The sequence below is a fragment of the Lucilia cuprina genome, chromosome 4, assembly GCF_022045245.1.
Source record: "Lucilia cuprina isolate Lc7/37 chromosome 4, ASM2204524v1, whole genome shotgun sequence".
Lineage (NCBI taxonomy): Eukaryota > Metazoa > Arthropoda > Insecta > Diptera > Calliphoridae > Lucilia > Lucilia cuprina.
In genome coordinates this window covers 87,829,109-87,846,193 of record NC_060952.1, presented here as the reverse complement: position 1 = coordinate 87,846,193, position 17,085 = coordinate 87,829,109, and the positions used below count along the sequence as shown (strand labels likewise).

Below are 17,085 nucleotides of genomic sequence, written 5' to 3'. Positions count from 1 at the left end.
TCCTTGAAGTCATCATTTTGTAGTTGTTCTTGTCATCATCGTCATCATAGTTCCTTTTAGAAGTTAAAGTTTTTACATTCATTCTTCGGTTTGTCTGTCTGTCTACCTGTTTGTTTCTTATGCCTTAAAAGAAATACTTACTCACCCATTTATATACATACTACAACTACAAACAAACTACACAGAAGGAATAATACCAGAATCCATTTAAATCTCACTATAGCACTTAAGTGGTATAATAACATCACGTTAAGAATTTTTATATTTCAGTGATATTTAAGTAGTATTATAATAGACTTTTCTGTCAGTTAAGATTTTTTTCATATTTATTTTTTTCTAGAAAAAGTTTATTTTATGACTACGAATAGTATACAAATATTATTAAATAATTTTTAAAATTATTTAAGAAAGTAACAATTAAGTTTTGAATCTTATCATGGGTTAATATGAATAGAATGCTTTGGAATACGAAAATATAATAAATTTTTGTTAACAAATTATTTCAATTAATTTTTAGGGTCACCATCGGAGCTGCGGAGTATGCTCATTTTATGTGGAAGATATCAAAAATCATTTAATATTGAGAACTTTAATATCGCTAGATCAGTTAGTAGATCTAATTTTTGGTTTTTTCGCTCTTTAAAAAAATATTTTTTTAAATTTTGTAGAACACAAAATCTAAAATATGAACTTAAATCTAAATATGAAATTAAGTACGTAAAACCTTAAATAATTAAGAACCTACAAAAGGCGAATTTCTGTAAATTTTAGTTCTCAAAGGTACTTTTTGAATAATCTAAATTATTGAACCTCTATAGAGAGGACGGAGTAAATCATAAACTATAAAACACTTTTTTTGAACTATAACTAACTAACTAACTAACTAACTAACTAACTAACTAACTAACTAACTAACTAACTAACTAACTAACTAAATAACTAACTAGCTAACTAACTAACTAACTAACTAACTAACTAACTAACTAAATAACTAACTAACTACCAAAACGGTTAATGTTTTGTGTTAAAAAATATTTCAAGTTGCATCAATGAATTGGGCGTATACTTAATATTTGTTATAAGAATATATCGCTAACACGTATACGTACAGGTTTCGTCAGTACAGTATTTTTTCCAATTCGAATTGGACCTGTCAATTGGTTGAGGTTAATCAATTGGTTGAGGTTTGTGTAGAAAGCAGCATATGCTAGATTCCTAAACCCGATCGGTATCTCTTACTGGTGTGACGCCGGTATATGCTGGGGAATTGATAGGTCAGTATTCTATGATTGCCTATCATCCCGTAGAGCGATCTCTATGATCATGGGAATGGTACCGATTCGAAAATTGATGAAAGATCGGGAAAGTCTCCATATATTGGAGATTAGTACTGATTTAGTATGCCTTTTTACGCTTCGGGAAGGTTCTTCGGTGCAGTTGCCATCTCAACGGGATATTTTGATACATACTACGCTACTATTTGTCGGGCAACTATTGGAATCATTTGACTTTGGAAATTCCTATTTCCTTTGTTACATTGACCGGTTCATAAAAGAGCAGGATCCCTCTTTTATGAACCGATCAATGTCCATCCATTTTGTTGGGTATTTCGGACTATCAAATACGTTTCTAAGTGTTGTTGCCAAAACAACACTAGTGTTGTTGTGCGGACTTAAAAAGGTTATTAGATGATGGGGATAGCATTTTGAATAATGCAATATTTCATGACATCACCTGATGTTGGGACTCTTCGCCCCCTTCTATTTACTTTAGACCAGTGATAGCTTTTTCCTGGTCGGATTTAGCACTGGTATTTGATCCCACGCTGCCTGTTATTCTGCAACGGGGCTACTATGGCAAGAAATTTGGACCGGACCAGCCATGTATAAAAATTGTTACCTAAGTTCTTCATTGAAGAATTCAAGAGCGCATGGTAGAACGTCTCTAGTCTACCCAGTGGATGAAAAAGGCAACCGTGAAATAAGGCCTTTAAGGCCGATGTTCAAGTTAAACTTTCGACATTCATATTTAAATTAACTAATTAACAAACTTCGTCCATTTCACGACTAATATTGAACGTGTTGAAAAATTGAAGACTATTGAAAGATTATTAAAACTTGAGATAGGTCCATTATTTCACCTAGCCCCCATAGAACTAAACCCACCGAAAAACCTGCAAAAACCTTTCTTTTTATATATTTTAGTTCAGTTATCGATGTTCATTGTTTTGATTATTAATTTAATTGAAAAAGAAATAGCTAGATGCAAATAATTTGATAATTTATACTAATTTTTGATTTTTCCTGTGTTTTAACTTTAAATTGTTGAAAATATTTATTTTTTATATATTTATTTACTATATATAATATGCCTCCAAGAAGCATACTATTAAATTCTATACAATTTTAAACAATATCCGGTGTAAAAATATTTTACCTGTAAATTATTTTTTACTAAAATTTCTACACAAAATTTCCTATTTCAATATAATTTAAGAAAAAAAAAACATGCAACTTCCTTTATAAAATTGTCTAGAAATTTTATTGTTGTGCAGCAATAATCAAGATGATGATGATAATGATGACATGAAGATAGAGAAAAAAAATGCTGATGTCTCGTCTTGATGCATCAAAAGTAAACAACCAGAAATTGTAAAAATATACAGAAACAACAAACAGATACGTATATATAAAAATTTAAAAAAAATATTAAAAATAAAATTGTGTTTATGAACAGGCATAAGGAATTATAATGTACGCTATATCAATCGGCTCAGAATCAGTTTCTGATTCTATTTAGCTATATCCGTCCGTCCATATAAAAATTTTAATCAAACTACAGGTAGCAATTTTGAAGATAATTCAATGAAATGTATTGAAAGTGGTTAAGATAGGTCCATAATTTCACCCAGCCTCCATACAACTGAACCCGCCGAAGAGGACTTTTATGTTCATAATTATGATTTATATACTAGTATCTCGAAAAAAAGCTGCAAAACCAAGTTCTATACTAAAACTATAGTCTTAGAAAAAGTTAAGTATTCAAAGTTAAAAACGCTTATTTATGGTAATTTATAGTAGAAAAATCAATGCCACTAGATAACCACTAGTTATGTAAAATAACAAGTAGTTTTAATCGTCAGGCATCTTGAACTTGTAATCTTACTTCAACTGAAGCATATTATTAACCCTTTTTAAAAACTTAATCTAAATGTTGCAAATCCCACAATTAAGAACATAACAATGTTTCATTTTGTATAGGGTATCTGTAAAAGAAACAAGCTAAAGTCAATATGACGAGACACTATGAAGAATATAAAAATTATAAACAATAGTCAACAACAACAGAAGATGTTGTAGCAGCAGCAAAAATAACAACAGTTAAATACACAGTATGCATTAATGTTGTAAATAAAAACAAAAAATCGCAACCAAAACAATGCTTACTAAACAATGAGGGATACCTTTACTCAAAATTATATGCAAATCAACAGACAGACAAATATATATAGTCAAACAAGCAGACATACAAAATTTCTATACAAACAACAATAACAACCCTTTTTCCTTCTTAGCAATAAACAGGGAACATCAAATCAAAATTGCATTGTTTGCACAACCCTATTGCTACTTGATTTTTTTATTATTTTTTAAAAAATATACTTGGGTGCGTTGTTCTCTTAAACAGAACTGTGAATAGAGAGAACTCTTAAGCACCCTTGGATGCTTTAAAGTGTTTTGTTAAAAAAAATAAATAAAATAAAATTTTATGCATCATGAAAATCACTAATATTAACACAAATTGCTTGTTTATAACATACTTTAACTTATATTATTAAAAAATATATGTATAAATATATACAATAAAATTGTAATAATAATAAAAGATAATAGCTAAATTTATGGAATATATAGTAACATTGTAATATTTATTTAAACCTTTTTTGAGAGAACAGTAGCAGTATAGTGGGTACATATGTTAGTATTGTTATAGACAAAGTTTATGCAACAAATTGCATACAGGTGCTTGATTTTATAAGCAAAAAATGAAAACTTATATAATAAAATCTTTAAAATTTTTTGAATATGTTTTAGAAGTTCAAGGGTTTGGTTTATAAATTTCTTTACAAACTACATTAATTAGCTTAGAATTTGTATACCCTACACCATTTTTCACTATATTGGGTCATTTTTAAAATTGGCTAAGACGTGTTCCTCCGTCCAAGGCCTAAATCTTGTCTAAATCGATAAACTTTTTCATACATAACCGGACCTGCAGCTTAACAGCTTAATTATGTTTAAAACTAAATCAGTTATAAGACTACCAAATTTCGTCAGCTTTCTTAATAAACTATACTCACATGCAATGTCTCCCTCAGAAAATTGTATGAACGTACTTATATCCCTGAAAAATCTTAAACATAATGATGAAATTTGTCATATCCATATCAATATAAACATATATGTCATTACCTATTTTTAAATCAAAACATACTTAACACTAGCCTCCATATAAAGCTACTTTCAGAAAATCAGATTTTCGTCAATAAATTGCTTAAATAATTACCAATTAACACAAAATTCGACATGAAAGTTTCGTGAAAAAAAAAAAAACTTAAAGCAATATAAACCAGTAAGAGCTGAATATCCACATTTATATATACCTTTCATCATGTTGTGTTTGAATAAGTTATAAGTTCTGAAACCATTTCTAAATGGTCAGTCCGAGTTTTTTTTTTAAATTTTTAATCATGAACAAATATATCCACATATGGACACTACTTCCTAATTAAAGACCAACAAAAGACACTTGTCTTGTAGTTTTACCCAAGACTACATGCATATTTTATTAGGCTTAATGTCATTTTTGCAACAAAAAAAGTGCTCATATCGTGCAAACCTCTAGAAATTTGATTTACTCTCGGAGATAAAGTTGTAGCTTTAGTCTAAAACAGCAAATATTTTTACATAAAACATCATATAATATTATAACATAGCTTGCTATTACCTATTTACAAAACAAATTTATCTTAAAGATCAAAATCGTAAAACATTTTTATATGTTAATGCATTTTTTTAATTGCATAAGGGGTATACATAATATTTCGATCTAATCATTATTTCGAATTTGAATGCTAACTAACTAACTAACTAACTAACTAACTAACTAACTAACTAACTAACTAACTAACTAACTAACTAACGAACTAACTAACTAACTAACTAACTAACTAACTAACTAACTAACTAACCAACTAACTAACTAACTAACTAACTAACTGACTGACTAACTAACGAACTAACTAACTAACTAACTAACTAACTAACTAACTAACTAACTAACTAACTAACTAACTAACTAACTAACTAACTAACTAACTAACTTACTAACTAACTAACTAACTAACTAACTAACTAACTAACTAACTAACTAACTTACTTACTAACTGACAAACTAAGTCCTATTTCAAAATGGTTGTATCTCTATATTAGGCGTATACTTATTATTTGTAATATGAATATATCACTAACACGTATACGTACAGGTGTCGTTAGTACAAGTTTTTTTGAATTCGAATGGTTTCAAATTAACTAACTAATTTGGTGTATTTCACGATTGATTTTTAACGTGCCACAAAATACTTTTATTAGGCGTAAACGTTATGTATGTAATATGAATATATCCTAACACTCATAAGTACATCTGTTGTCAATAAAATTAGTTTTTATACCCACCATCAAAAATGTTGGGGGGATATTGATTTTGTCATTCCGTTTGCAACACATCGAAATATTGGTCATAGACCCATTAAAGTATATATATTCTAGGTCCTTATTAAATTCTAAGAGGAGTTAGCCATGTCCGTCTTTCAGCCGGTCCGTCAGTCTGTCTGTTAAAATCACGATAGGGACCACACAGGAAGAGCTAGACCGTCGAAATTTCGCATAGGCATTCCATATTGCTAATATTTGTTCGGTATGGAAAATGTGCAATATCGGTCCACTTTTTCAGACCTCAAAAAAAAAACAGGTTTCACGAGCATAACTGCTTTAAAAACACGAGTATAGCGATGAAATTCGACGTAAGTAAGTATAATATCTTTCACCAAATTCTTTTGATCCATAATTGACCCTACCCCCCCCATATAAGGTTCCCTTCAGAAATTGACTTTAACAATCATAACCGACCCAAAATGCCAGTATAGCTATGAAATTCGGAATAAGTAGATTTTTTACGAACCTTTCTACTAATTTTGTTTTAGGATCGGTCCATAATTGACCCTACCCCCCCATTACTCTTTTAAAAATAAGAATATAACAATGAAATTCGATACAAATAGGGTCCATGCGAGCCATGATCTGTCAAATTTTTTATGGATCGGTCTATACTTGACCCTATCGCCCATATAAGGTCCCCTTCAGAAAATTACTTAAACGAATAGTAAAATGCGAGTACAGAGGTGATATACAATGTAAACAATCAAAACCAAACTAACTTCTTTTAGACTGAACCATAATCAGTCTACAAGAAGTTATAAGGATAGGTCAATAATTGACCATATCTCTCATATAAGATCCTCTTCAGAAAACTTGATGAAAAAATTTCAGAAAATTACTAGCACAGTGATGAAAATCTACATATGAATGTAAATTTCGAATTTAATGAGGACTGATCTATAACTGACCCTATAAAAGGTTCCCTTCAGAAAAGAGTTTTTTGTTATTAAAATACATGTTTTCCTTTTATAAAATACGAGTTTGATTTTTAATCCTAACACAAGTTTTTAAAATAAAACACATTTTTTTTATATTATTAAATTTTTTGTTTTCTTCTTTTATTTCTTCATTTTTTTTCCTTTCATCACTATCATCTTTCTTTATAATCTCAAATTTTTCCTTGTTTTTTTAATTTTTTATTTATTATTTTTTTATTATTATTATTTAATTATTAGCTTAACTAGTTTTATTATTATTATTAATATTAATTAATTCTTAATAAATATGTGTGTGAGTGTTGGGGTTCTTTTTAAATAACATTAATTTCATTTTGCTTGTTATTTTGAAATTTTTTTATTTATTACATTTTTTTTGTCTCCAAGAATTGTTACTTATTTTGCTGTTCTTTTTCGATAATATTTATATAATTTAAATTATATTACAATTTTTTGTTTGGTTTTGTCTTTTTGTTCATTTAGTCTAAAATTGTTTTATTTATAATGAAATTTGAATTAATATTAAAAACTATTTTTTTATTAATTAACTAAATTTTAAACTAGATTTTTTTTACTTTTATTTTAGCTTAAAAAATTATTTATTTAAATTTTTTTTATACATTTATTTGGAAAAAGTTAAGTTTGCTTGATTTGCAGTATTTTTACAATTGTTGTTGTTGTTTTTTATTTTAGTTTCAAATTTTACACTTAGTTTTTATATGATTTTGTTTTGAGAATTACATTTAAGAAAAAAACTTTAACAAAAAATCAAGTGTTTCTTAAATTGTAAATTTGCTAAAAATTAGTTAAACATTTTTTTGGGGGGTTTTATTTGCTTTTGTTATTTTTTTGTTTGTTTGTGTGTTATTATAATACATTTATTTATAAAGATTTTTAAATAAAGATATGTTTTAATAACAGAAAAAAATATTTAAGCCTAAATTTTGTTTTTATAATTTATAACAATTTCTTTAATATTTATAGTATTTTTTTAGATTTTATCAGTAGTTTAATTGTTTTTTTACAAAGTCTTGGATTTCTTGAGGAGAGTATGAGAGTTTTATTAAGAGAGTCTAAGTTTTGCAAAAGTTTTTATTTTTAAGTTGCCAGACAAGGATTAAAGTATAATAAAATAAACAAAAAATATATTTTTTTAATTATGTTAAAAACATAGATTCGTATACGTCTAAAAAAATTTAATATTAAATTTACAAATTAAAACTTTTTATTTAAATGAAATTTTACACTTGAATTTATAACAATTTGATATAATATAGAACAAGGATCAAGATGAACCCTGAACTGGATTTCTAAATGAAGGTTGTACTATTTGTTTAACCCCTCGGAGCCTTTAACTGACTGATCTATGACGGTAAACTTAATTGACGATAATCTGGTGACAGAATGGACTTTCACATGGTATAGATTAGGTTAGGGTCAAATCCAAAGAAATACACCTGTTGTGCGCTCCTTATAATGAAAAAAAGGGAAGTGAATGAATTATTTCACAGTGTTCAGAAACTCAGTATCCTGAACATAATTATTAAGAATCTTCCAATAAGTGTTAGTCAGGAATGGTATTTCCGGAATAACATCACTTCCAAGATTCTTGGATCTAACATCGACGAATGCCTGACAGTGGCAAAGAAAGTGCTCCAGAGTTTCGCTGTCCTCTCCGTATGCTATACATTTGTCTGAATCCGCACGTCTAGTTTTTGTACTCAGAAAACGTACTATCATACTAACTTCAGACTGGCTCTTTTTGTGGAGATTTTTTATCTTGCTCTCATCAGGGTCATCCCATTGAATTTTTGTGGTTTACCCACTGTTCCAAGAAGTCTTATAGAATTCTCTCACCCATATTTTTAGTTCAGCTTTTGTTGCGTCTTACTCTTACTTCTTCCTGGAAGCTTGTGTTATGATTTAGTAAACGGTGGTATATTTCTGCTTCTTGATCTTAAATATAAAGTCCCAGATCCACCCCCCCCCCTCCTCAAAATTTAGAGCCATTTGTGTAACAACGGATTCCAGTAACGGAAATACCAGTATTTGCTCTAATGTTCTGCTTGACCAAGACATTCTATCTGGAATCAGCGTTTCGAAGTTTCCTGACAGGTCAGGTTTTGCTGCTAGGAATGTATTTTCTTCGTAGGCTGTCGAAACAATTACTATGGAAAAACTATTCTCTTACGCTCTGCAGAAGGAAGCATGACAGAAGCACAAATAAAGTAAGATAAGGTCTAACTACCCGAAAGAGATTTCTTTCAATGTTAAATTATGCTTCTATAAGCACTTATTCTCTTAGACACTGCAAAAGGAAGCACGGCTTCTAGTGCTCCTAATAAATTCGATTTATATTAAGCCGTCTATAGTTTCCCACAGTTATGACATTGTGCATAACTATAAAAATAAAGCGAAGAGTCAGATCTTGGAAAAGATGGGATTGTATCTGCCTGTTGAATTCGTATGGTTCGAAATTAACGTCAAAATAAATAGAAAGATTCTGTCTATAAGGACATAACCAAACACTAATCTGTAGATTAAGAATTGCCCATAGACTATTTAACAGAGTAGACAAAAAAATATTCTATAATAGAGTTTATAGATAGATCTATTAACTAGGTAATAGACTAACTTATAAACTAGACATAGTCAAAGGCAGTAGCTAAGTTAATAGACTACATTGAAGACTTATCTGTAGACTAAGCAATAGACTATTAAACAGAGTAGACAAAACACTATTCAACACAGATTTCATAGACTAATCTATGCACTAGACAATAGTCTTATTTATAAACTAGGCCGAGTCCAAGACAGAAGCTAAGTTAAACAATATACTTTTTACCAGAGAATACGAAACTCTATTTAATAACAGAGTTCATAGACTGATCTGTGCACTAAACAATAGTCTAATTTATAAACTAGATAGTAAATATTAGATAAAAGCCAACAACAGATTAGACAACAGACTTTTCACAAAGATACCAACTCGCACTTGTGCTCCTGATGATCAAAAGTTTGCATTTCGGATAACAATCCTGTTTGTCATGCACCTGCGGAACATGACGAATAATTTACCTAGATGTTGCTCTTCTACATTGTTCTTAAAATTTTTAAAAAATACAACTTCATACAATCTTTAACATAAAATAAAATAACTTTCCGGACAGCAATGATCATACAGAGCGTATATTTATTTATTAAATATAAATCATACGTTTAATAAATAAACTATGTATATACCATGCATGTATTTCTCGGTATTTTTTTGAAATACTAAAAAGATCATTAAACACACCAATTCCTGTAATCATTTAATCGGTAGATATTCTGCCGGTTAAAATAATTTTATAATATATGAAACATGTACTTAGAATTTGAACTAAATCCACCTGTGACGAATATAAAGCAACTTGAGTCATATATACACAATTGTTATAACTTCTTAAATTTCCTAAAATGTAAAAATCTCTTTTAACTTTTCCGTTTTTAGCTTTCATACGAAACGTATACTTAATATTTTAATTACATATCAATCATACGTTAAGTAGGTCAAGTGTGTGTGCTTTACTTGAATGTTTGAACATGCAAAAATTATAAAGAGATTTTCAAATTTAAATTTTATCATATATTCGTTGTTGTTTTTAAAATAACAAAAATTCAATACATAAGGAATTATTATAACCCTTTCCGCAATCAACTTATAATCCATAGTTATTGCAAAAATACTTTTTCACTTAATTTATAATTAAAAACAAAATAATGTAAATTTAATTGAAAATTCTCTCTTTAAATCAATATGACCTTGCCAACAGTTTTTTTTTATGTTATTTTTTTTTAATTAATTCCTTTGCTTTTGTTTAAATTTTTAATTATTACAGTTTTTTTTTAAGTTTTTCATTTAATCTCTTCGCATATTTCTTGAGTAATCATATTACTCGTTATATTTATTACATCAATTCCTTTCAATTTTATTTAATCCGGATTTCTTTAACTCTCTCTCTTCTTTATATATAACTTGTCTTTTTATTATACAAATACTTACACAAGGATTTTTAATTATATAATAGTTAATATATTTATTGTATTATTGTATATAATCAATTTACATAGTTGTTTATTAATAAATTTACAAAAGTTTTTAATGGGTGTTTATGTGTAGTTTATTGTTTTTGTTCTTGTTTTTATGGTTTTAGTTTATGTTTAATTAAAATTCATAATTTAAGTTTTAATTCAGTCGTGTGTTATATAAATATTTTTTTATTTTTTTTTACTGTTATTGTTGCCATTAAGGAGAAAATTTGGAAAAATTTTATGTTTTTGGAGGAGAATTTTTCTATAACTGTTTTATAAAATACTTTTATTTATTAAAAATTTATAGAACAAATTTTGTATGAAAATTTGATTTGTAAATCTTTAATAAATTTTTATTTATAAGTCCCTTTGTAAAACTGGTCAATTATGCTCTGGAATTTGTAAAATTTGTTAAAAGAACTTGTTTCATATGAAGCCTCATTGTTTCCAATTTGTTGAAATATTGCAATTCGAATGATCAACCCATTGTACCACGGAAACTAGTAGCCTACAGGATAGAGTTTGAGACTTTGTCTTTTAATTTAATTTGTAAACGGAACTTGTTTCATATAAAACCTGTTTATTTTCAATTTTTTTGAAAACACTTTGGGAATTATCTCTCGATCTTTTCCATCATGTTATTATTGGAATTCGAATGAAAAAAGGTAGTACAAATAACTTAAGTCTTTAAGGACTTTAAATTTAAAATCATTTGATTTGGGATCAACCCATAGTGCCACAGGACAGAGTTTGAGGCTACAGGACAGAGTTTGAGACTTTGTATTGAAATGGAGTGTTCCCTTCGTAGAGCAGGATATGTTTAGGGGTTACTCTCTTCACACCATCTCTAGCACAGTGTGTTCTCTGTGAGTTAAAAAAACAAGCCTTTAGCTTATTTAATAGATTCGTAGTTTAGCTATTGCCGAATCAACAGAGTCATCTACATGGTTGTAAGGTTTTTGCTTTTCAGAAGTTTAATTAGCTTGAGTACCTGAACCAAAATTATCACCATCTCTAAAGGAACTTGTAGTCCACAGAGCAGAGTTCCAAACTTTGTTTTTTCTCGGTTATTGGTAAGACATTTTTCAGCGTGCAGGGTATGTTCAAGGTTTACTCTGTTCATATCAGTTGTAGCACAGTGTGTTCTCTGTTACAAAAACAAGATATTTACTATACATAGACTAGCAGAAACATATACAAAAAATGTCAACATCGTCTAAAAAACACAAAGTAGTGGGTGGTCTAACAAGTTCATTTTTTATATTCTGCTGAAATCCCCCGGGGGCATGTTACCTTAGTGAGATCTCCACCTTGGTGTTATTGCAATCCCGGGGTATAAAGAGGTGGCCAATACCTCCAGTCTGGCCGGGACTGAACAATTGGTTACAGCCTACTGCTTGTCTTAGTCCTTGCATAGATTGACAGAGGACAGACCTTCGGGATCCACGTAGTGGCTGTGGTTTAAACCCAAATTCGCGGGGAGGATGCATAATAAAGTCAATATTTCGGGATAAGTTCGGTGCTGTTGCAGAAAACAACAGATACCCTACAGAGGTGTGGCTGTGGGACTAAGCATTGGAAATGAGTTGGTATTAATTGTATATGATACGGGACGAATGTGGGGTATGGCGGACCTCATCCACCCATCTACCTATAATAAATGTGTTGTATGTTTTTCTCTTATGAATATGTCGTATGAATGAGATGTGTGCTGGGTTGACTGATGATGGATTAAAGGTATCATATACATTTGAAACCATTGAATTTTCCTTCATTGTCCAGATATGTTTAGAGTATACTCTGTTCATATCAAAATTACCACAGTGTGTCCCCGTGAGTTAGAACAATGTTTTCGGCTTATTGAAGGATCGTTCTTCGGTCCACCGGTTACGTCTTTAGGAGCTGTTGCCGAATCAACAGAGACCATCCAATGGTCACAGATTAGATAGCTCGAGTACTCCAGCATAGTACTTGTGCATGGACCGGTCAAAGCCAATGTACAAAAATTGCCACCTGAGTTCTTCATTGAAGAACAAGGGGGCGATGGTAGACCGTTCTCAAGTCTACCCAGTGGATAAAGAAGACCACCGTGAGATAAGGCCGTTAAGGCAGGTGCTCACGTTAAAACTTCGACATTCATTCTACTGAAATCTCAATTTTATTGTATTAATATGCCTGATTTATTTATAATGTCACTTGCTGCCACCGGGGAATTTTTTCAACAAATTGTTCTTATTTTGCATTAATTTCTGTGGCACTTTTAAAAAGTGTTTTTAATAAATTCTTTAAAATATATATTTTTTTCTTAATTTGTTAAATATTATATATTTATAATTGATTTTTATTAATTGCTCTTTGGTTAAAACAATAAAAAAAACTAACAATTTGTTTTTCTTTGTTTTATAAATGTATTGTTGCAATGTTTTTTTTTACTTTGTTTTTAATAAAATTAATTTTCAATAAAAAAATAATAATTTTTATTTGTTTAACATTGCTTTTCATTTCAGATTTTTTTTCGCATTTTTTTTATTGCAAAATTTATGCAATTGTTTTCATGTGTTTGAGTGTGTGTGTGTGCGTACGGCAGGAGCAGCAGCCGTAAACAAATAAAAAATATTCAATTCATATAAATTAAATTTTCTTTCAATATGACATGTGTTGACATTTTATACATTTACGTTGTTCAATCGTTAGCAGTTTTTCATTTACAAAAAATATAACACACTGTTAAAAAGTTTAATTACATACATATTAGCAAAAAAAAAAAAACTCTTTCATAAATGGAATGAATTCTGTCATAAATATTATGAATCGAACAAAATTTTTGTAAATAAAATTTTTATCATAAAAAATTATTTTTTAATTAGAATGAAGTTTGTATAATGTAATAAATATTATGAATCAAACATTAAACATGTTATTATTTTTTTTTAATTAAACAAATTTATACAAATTTAAAAAAAAAAAATATTGAAAATTTTTAAAAGGGAATTGCTTAATTTTACATTTTTAATATTTTTTTCTTTAATTTTCTAAAAAATTTAAATATTTTGTAAGCTGTAGATATTATTGTTGTTTTTTTCAGTGTTTTATTTTCGCATTGTTATATTTTTGTGCTGTTTTTTTTTTTGTTACTTCAAAATTAATCATTATTGATTTATTGTATTTTATTGAGCTTTATGGAAGAACAGACCACAGAAAAAAAATAAAACCAAATGCTTTTGATTGCTGGGATTTATGAATAAAACCAGGCAATATATATTTATTTTTTCAAAGAAAATTTCTTATATTCTTTCTGTGTTTTAAATATTTTCAAAAAGTCTTTAACTAAAACGATTTTTTTTAAATATTTCATAGAAGAATATAGAATTAGAATTCTTTATTGTGTGGACTTAAGTTTTAGAAAATATTAAATAAGTTTTATTTGGCGGGCAGTGAATTACACCCACGATAGGGGGCGGAATATTTTTTTCTGATTAATCAATCCATGTAGCTAATTAGAGAGAAATAAGTAGAAAATAGTTTGAGAGAAATTCAGCCACATAAGAAGAGGAATATAGCTAGAGAGAGATAGAAAAAAAGAATTCAGCCAAGCAGATAAATTAAGTAGAAGAGGAATTTAGACAGAGTAAAGTAGAGAGATATTAAGTCAGAGAAATTGTGTAATTGAGGCAGAGAAAATGAGAAATTATCCCATCAAAGAGAGGTAGAGAATAGTTAGATACAGGGATGGAAAAAGTGATTTTATTTCAGTATATACAAATATTTTTTTTGGATCTCAAAGTACTTAGGTTAAGTTAGGTTAGCTTGATAGGAGGATGTGTACTACATCAAATCTGAAGAAATACATCTAGGCCAAAATAGGGCCTAGGTGTATTGAGGGTTCCTTATCATGAAAAAAGGAACTTTATGAATTATTTTTCAGTATTCAGAAACTCAGTTTCCTGAACGTAATTCCTAAGAATCTTCCAATCAGTATTAGTCAGGAATGTTATTTCCGGAATAACATCACTTCCAAGTTACTATGATCTAACTTTGACGAATGCCTGGCAGTTGCAAAGAAAGTGCTCCAGAGTTTCACTGTCCTCTTCACATGCTCAACATACTTCTGAATTCTTACGTCCAATTTTGCATTAATGTGCTCGTAATCTTCTATGTTCACTCAGAAAACGTACTATCATACTAACTTCAGACTTGCTCATTTTGAGGAGATTTTTCGTCTTGCTCTCATCAGGGTCACCTTATAGTATTTTCGTGGTTCTACCCACTTTTTCATTATTCCAAGAGGTCTTATAGGATTCTCTCTTTTAATCTCGAAAAGAGACAAAAATTGCGTTTTCTCAAAACTGGGGACATATTATCTCGGATTCCAGATGTGATGGAGAAAATATGAAATAATATTCGAACTCAGCGCTTATTAATCTTATAGAAGCGTTTAACTTAGTCTCAGGTTTTCAACTATTCTAACATTTTGTGTGTTAGTATTGAAGAGAAACAGCTACTAAAGTTATAGAGCTGTTTCCTACAACTTTTATTTGATGCATTTTCGAGAATAAATAAATTGAAAAATTTTTTTAATTTTAAAGAATATTCTCCATATTCTTAATCTCTTTTAATTTCGAAACGAAACAAGTGAAAGTTCCCATACAAAAAGATTTACTACAGGTTAAACGATATTGAGATTGTGGCACTGAAAGTATCAAATAAGACTCGGGTGTATCAGGGTACTTTTACACATTAAATAGTATCAAAAAAAGTACCATCGTACCATTCCTGGTTAGATAAAAAGAATAAGTTTTATCACATACCACAAGCATTACCGGATCAAACCCCCGCGAGGAGCAAAACTAATGTGATTTTAGGGGACTCTTTTTTGATGAAACAAGTGAATGGATAAGACGTAACGATATGATCAGTGCTAGCCTAGAAAGAAGGTAAATACAAGTTAAAAAAATAAGTCTCTCGTTTATAATCCATAGAGTTTAGTTATAAATCCTCTAACGGATTTATTACATACTAAGAGAAGATTAGGCAAAGGCTGGATAGAGAAGAAAGTTTACACTCCAAAAATTAGAACGAAAAATCTTACTCTCTTAATCTCTCTGGTAAATACTGAATCGGAGAAAAAACTATAAGTAAATTTACATACAATCCTAGGATTACATTCTAGAGGTTCACGAAAGTAGTAGTAGTTAGAGTGTAGGATTGGAGATTAGGAAAAAGGCTAGATAGAAAAAGAAGTTATAGAAGTAAATCCTGAAATCCTAACACTTCCAATTTCCTGGAAGTATACATGTAATCCTAGGATTACATTCTAGAGGTTACGAAAGTATTAGTTAGAAAACAGTATTGAGGAACATCGACACAAACCAGACATTCACATCCCGGCCAGCGAGTCGAGTTCCACACTCAATAAGAACGAGTTATAAGAAAAATTTTAAATAAAGAAATCTTAACAAAATCGAGAAACGAAAGTGTGTGTGTTAAAAGCTATGTATACACGGTTGTTAACACCATGTGAATTTACAAAATTTGTCTTGCAACATTGACAGTTATGCTTTCTCTGACAGCGTTGCAAAAGAAAAATTGTTAGTACACACGATCGTTAGACGTTTTCTGCACATTTTACTGACAACCGTGTCTCACAGCTTTAAGTAAGAAATAACTTCTGTGAAGTTCCACTAACAATTGACTACAGTTTAAAGAGCTTAATTGACCATTTCACAAATAAGTAGTTCATACATATTTGTGAAGTTTTACTATCTTTGCTAAAAAATCATTCTATGCAGAATTGTTCTATTGTCTTTTAGGAATGAATTTTAAATTAAATTGTTGATTTTTACAAGAAAAACACACAAAAAAAAATAACTTTTTTATCGTAACCATTAAACTATAACTTAAAATCTAGGAAATATCAAATATACTCTGTGACGATTTTTTTTCTTTAGTTAACAGCTTGATTACAATTGGAACAACAAGCGCTGGACACAACTTCAGACCTAAATAGCAAAATAATATATAAGTATGTAATGTAAAAGAAAATCTCTTTAATAGTTTTATATTTTCAGAACAAAAATTAGAAAATATAAAGATCTTCAAAAGTTCTTTTAGTTGTTTAACAACCGCCGTTCCAATTGTATTCTAGTTGTTCAACTCTATCCTTCTTATGCTTGTACTCTTATTACTCTCTACTCTCACTCTTGTATATGTTTTACTCACTTATACTTGTTCATCTTCTTAATTACTAGATTTCTATTATTCTTTTCCTTTTTACACTTAAACACAACTCTCCTGCTGCG

At 29.3% G+C, this 17,085-nt stretch overlaps 1 protein-coding gene across 1 annotated transcript in view; it reads right to left on the bottom strand.

Moving 5' to 3' along the window:
- LOC111684422 (DNA mismatch repair protein Msh6) overlaps positions 1-17,085 on the bottom strand; it is a 99,111-nt gene that overhangs the window by 76,592 nt on the left and 5,434 nt on the right. The window lies entirely within an intron of this gene.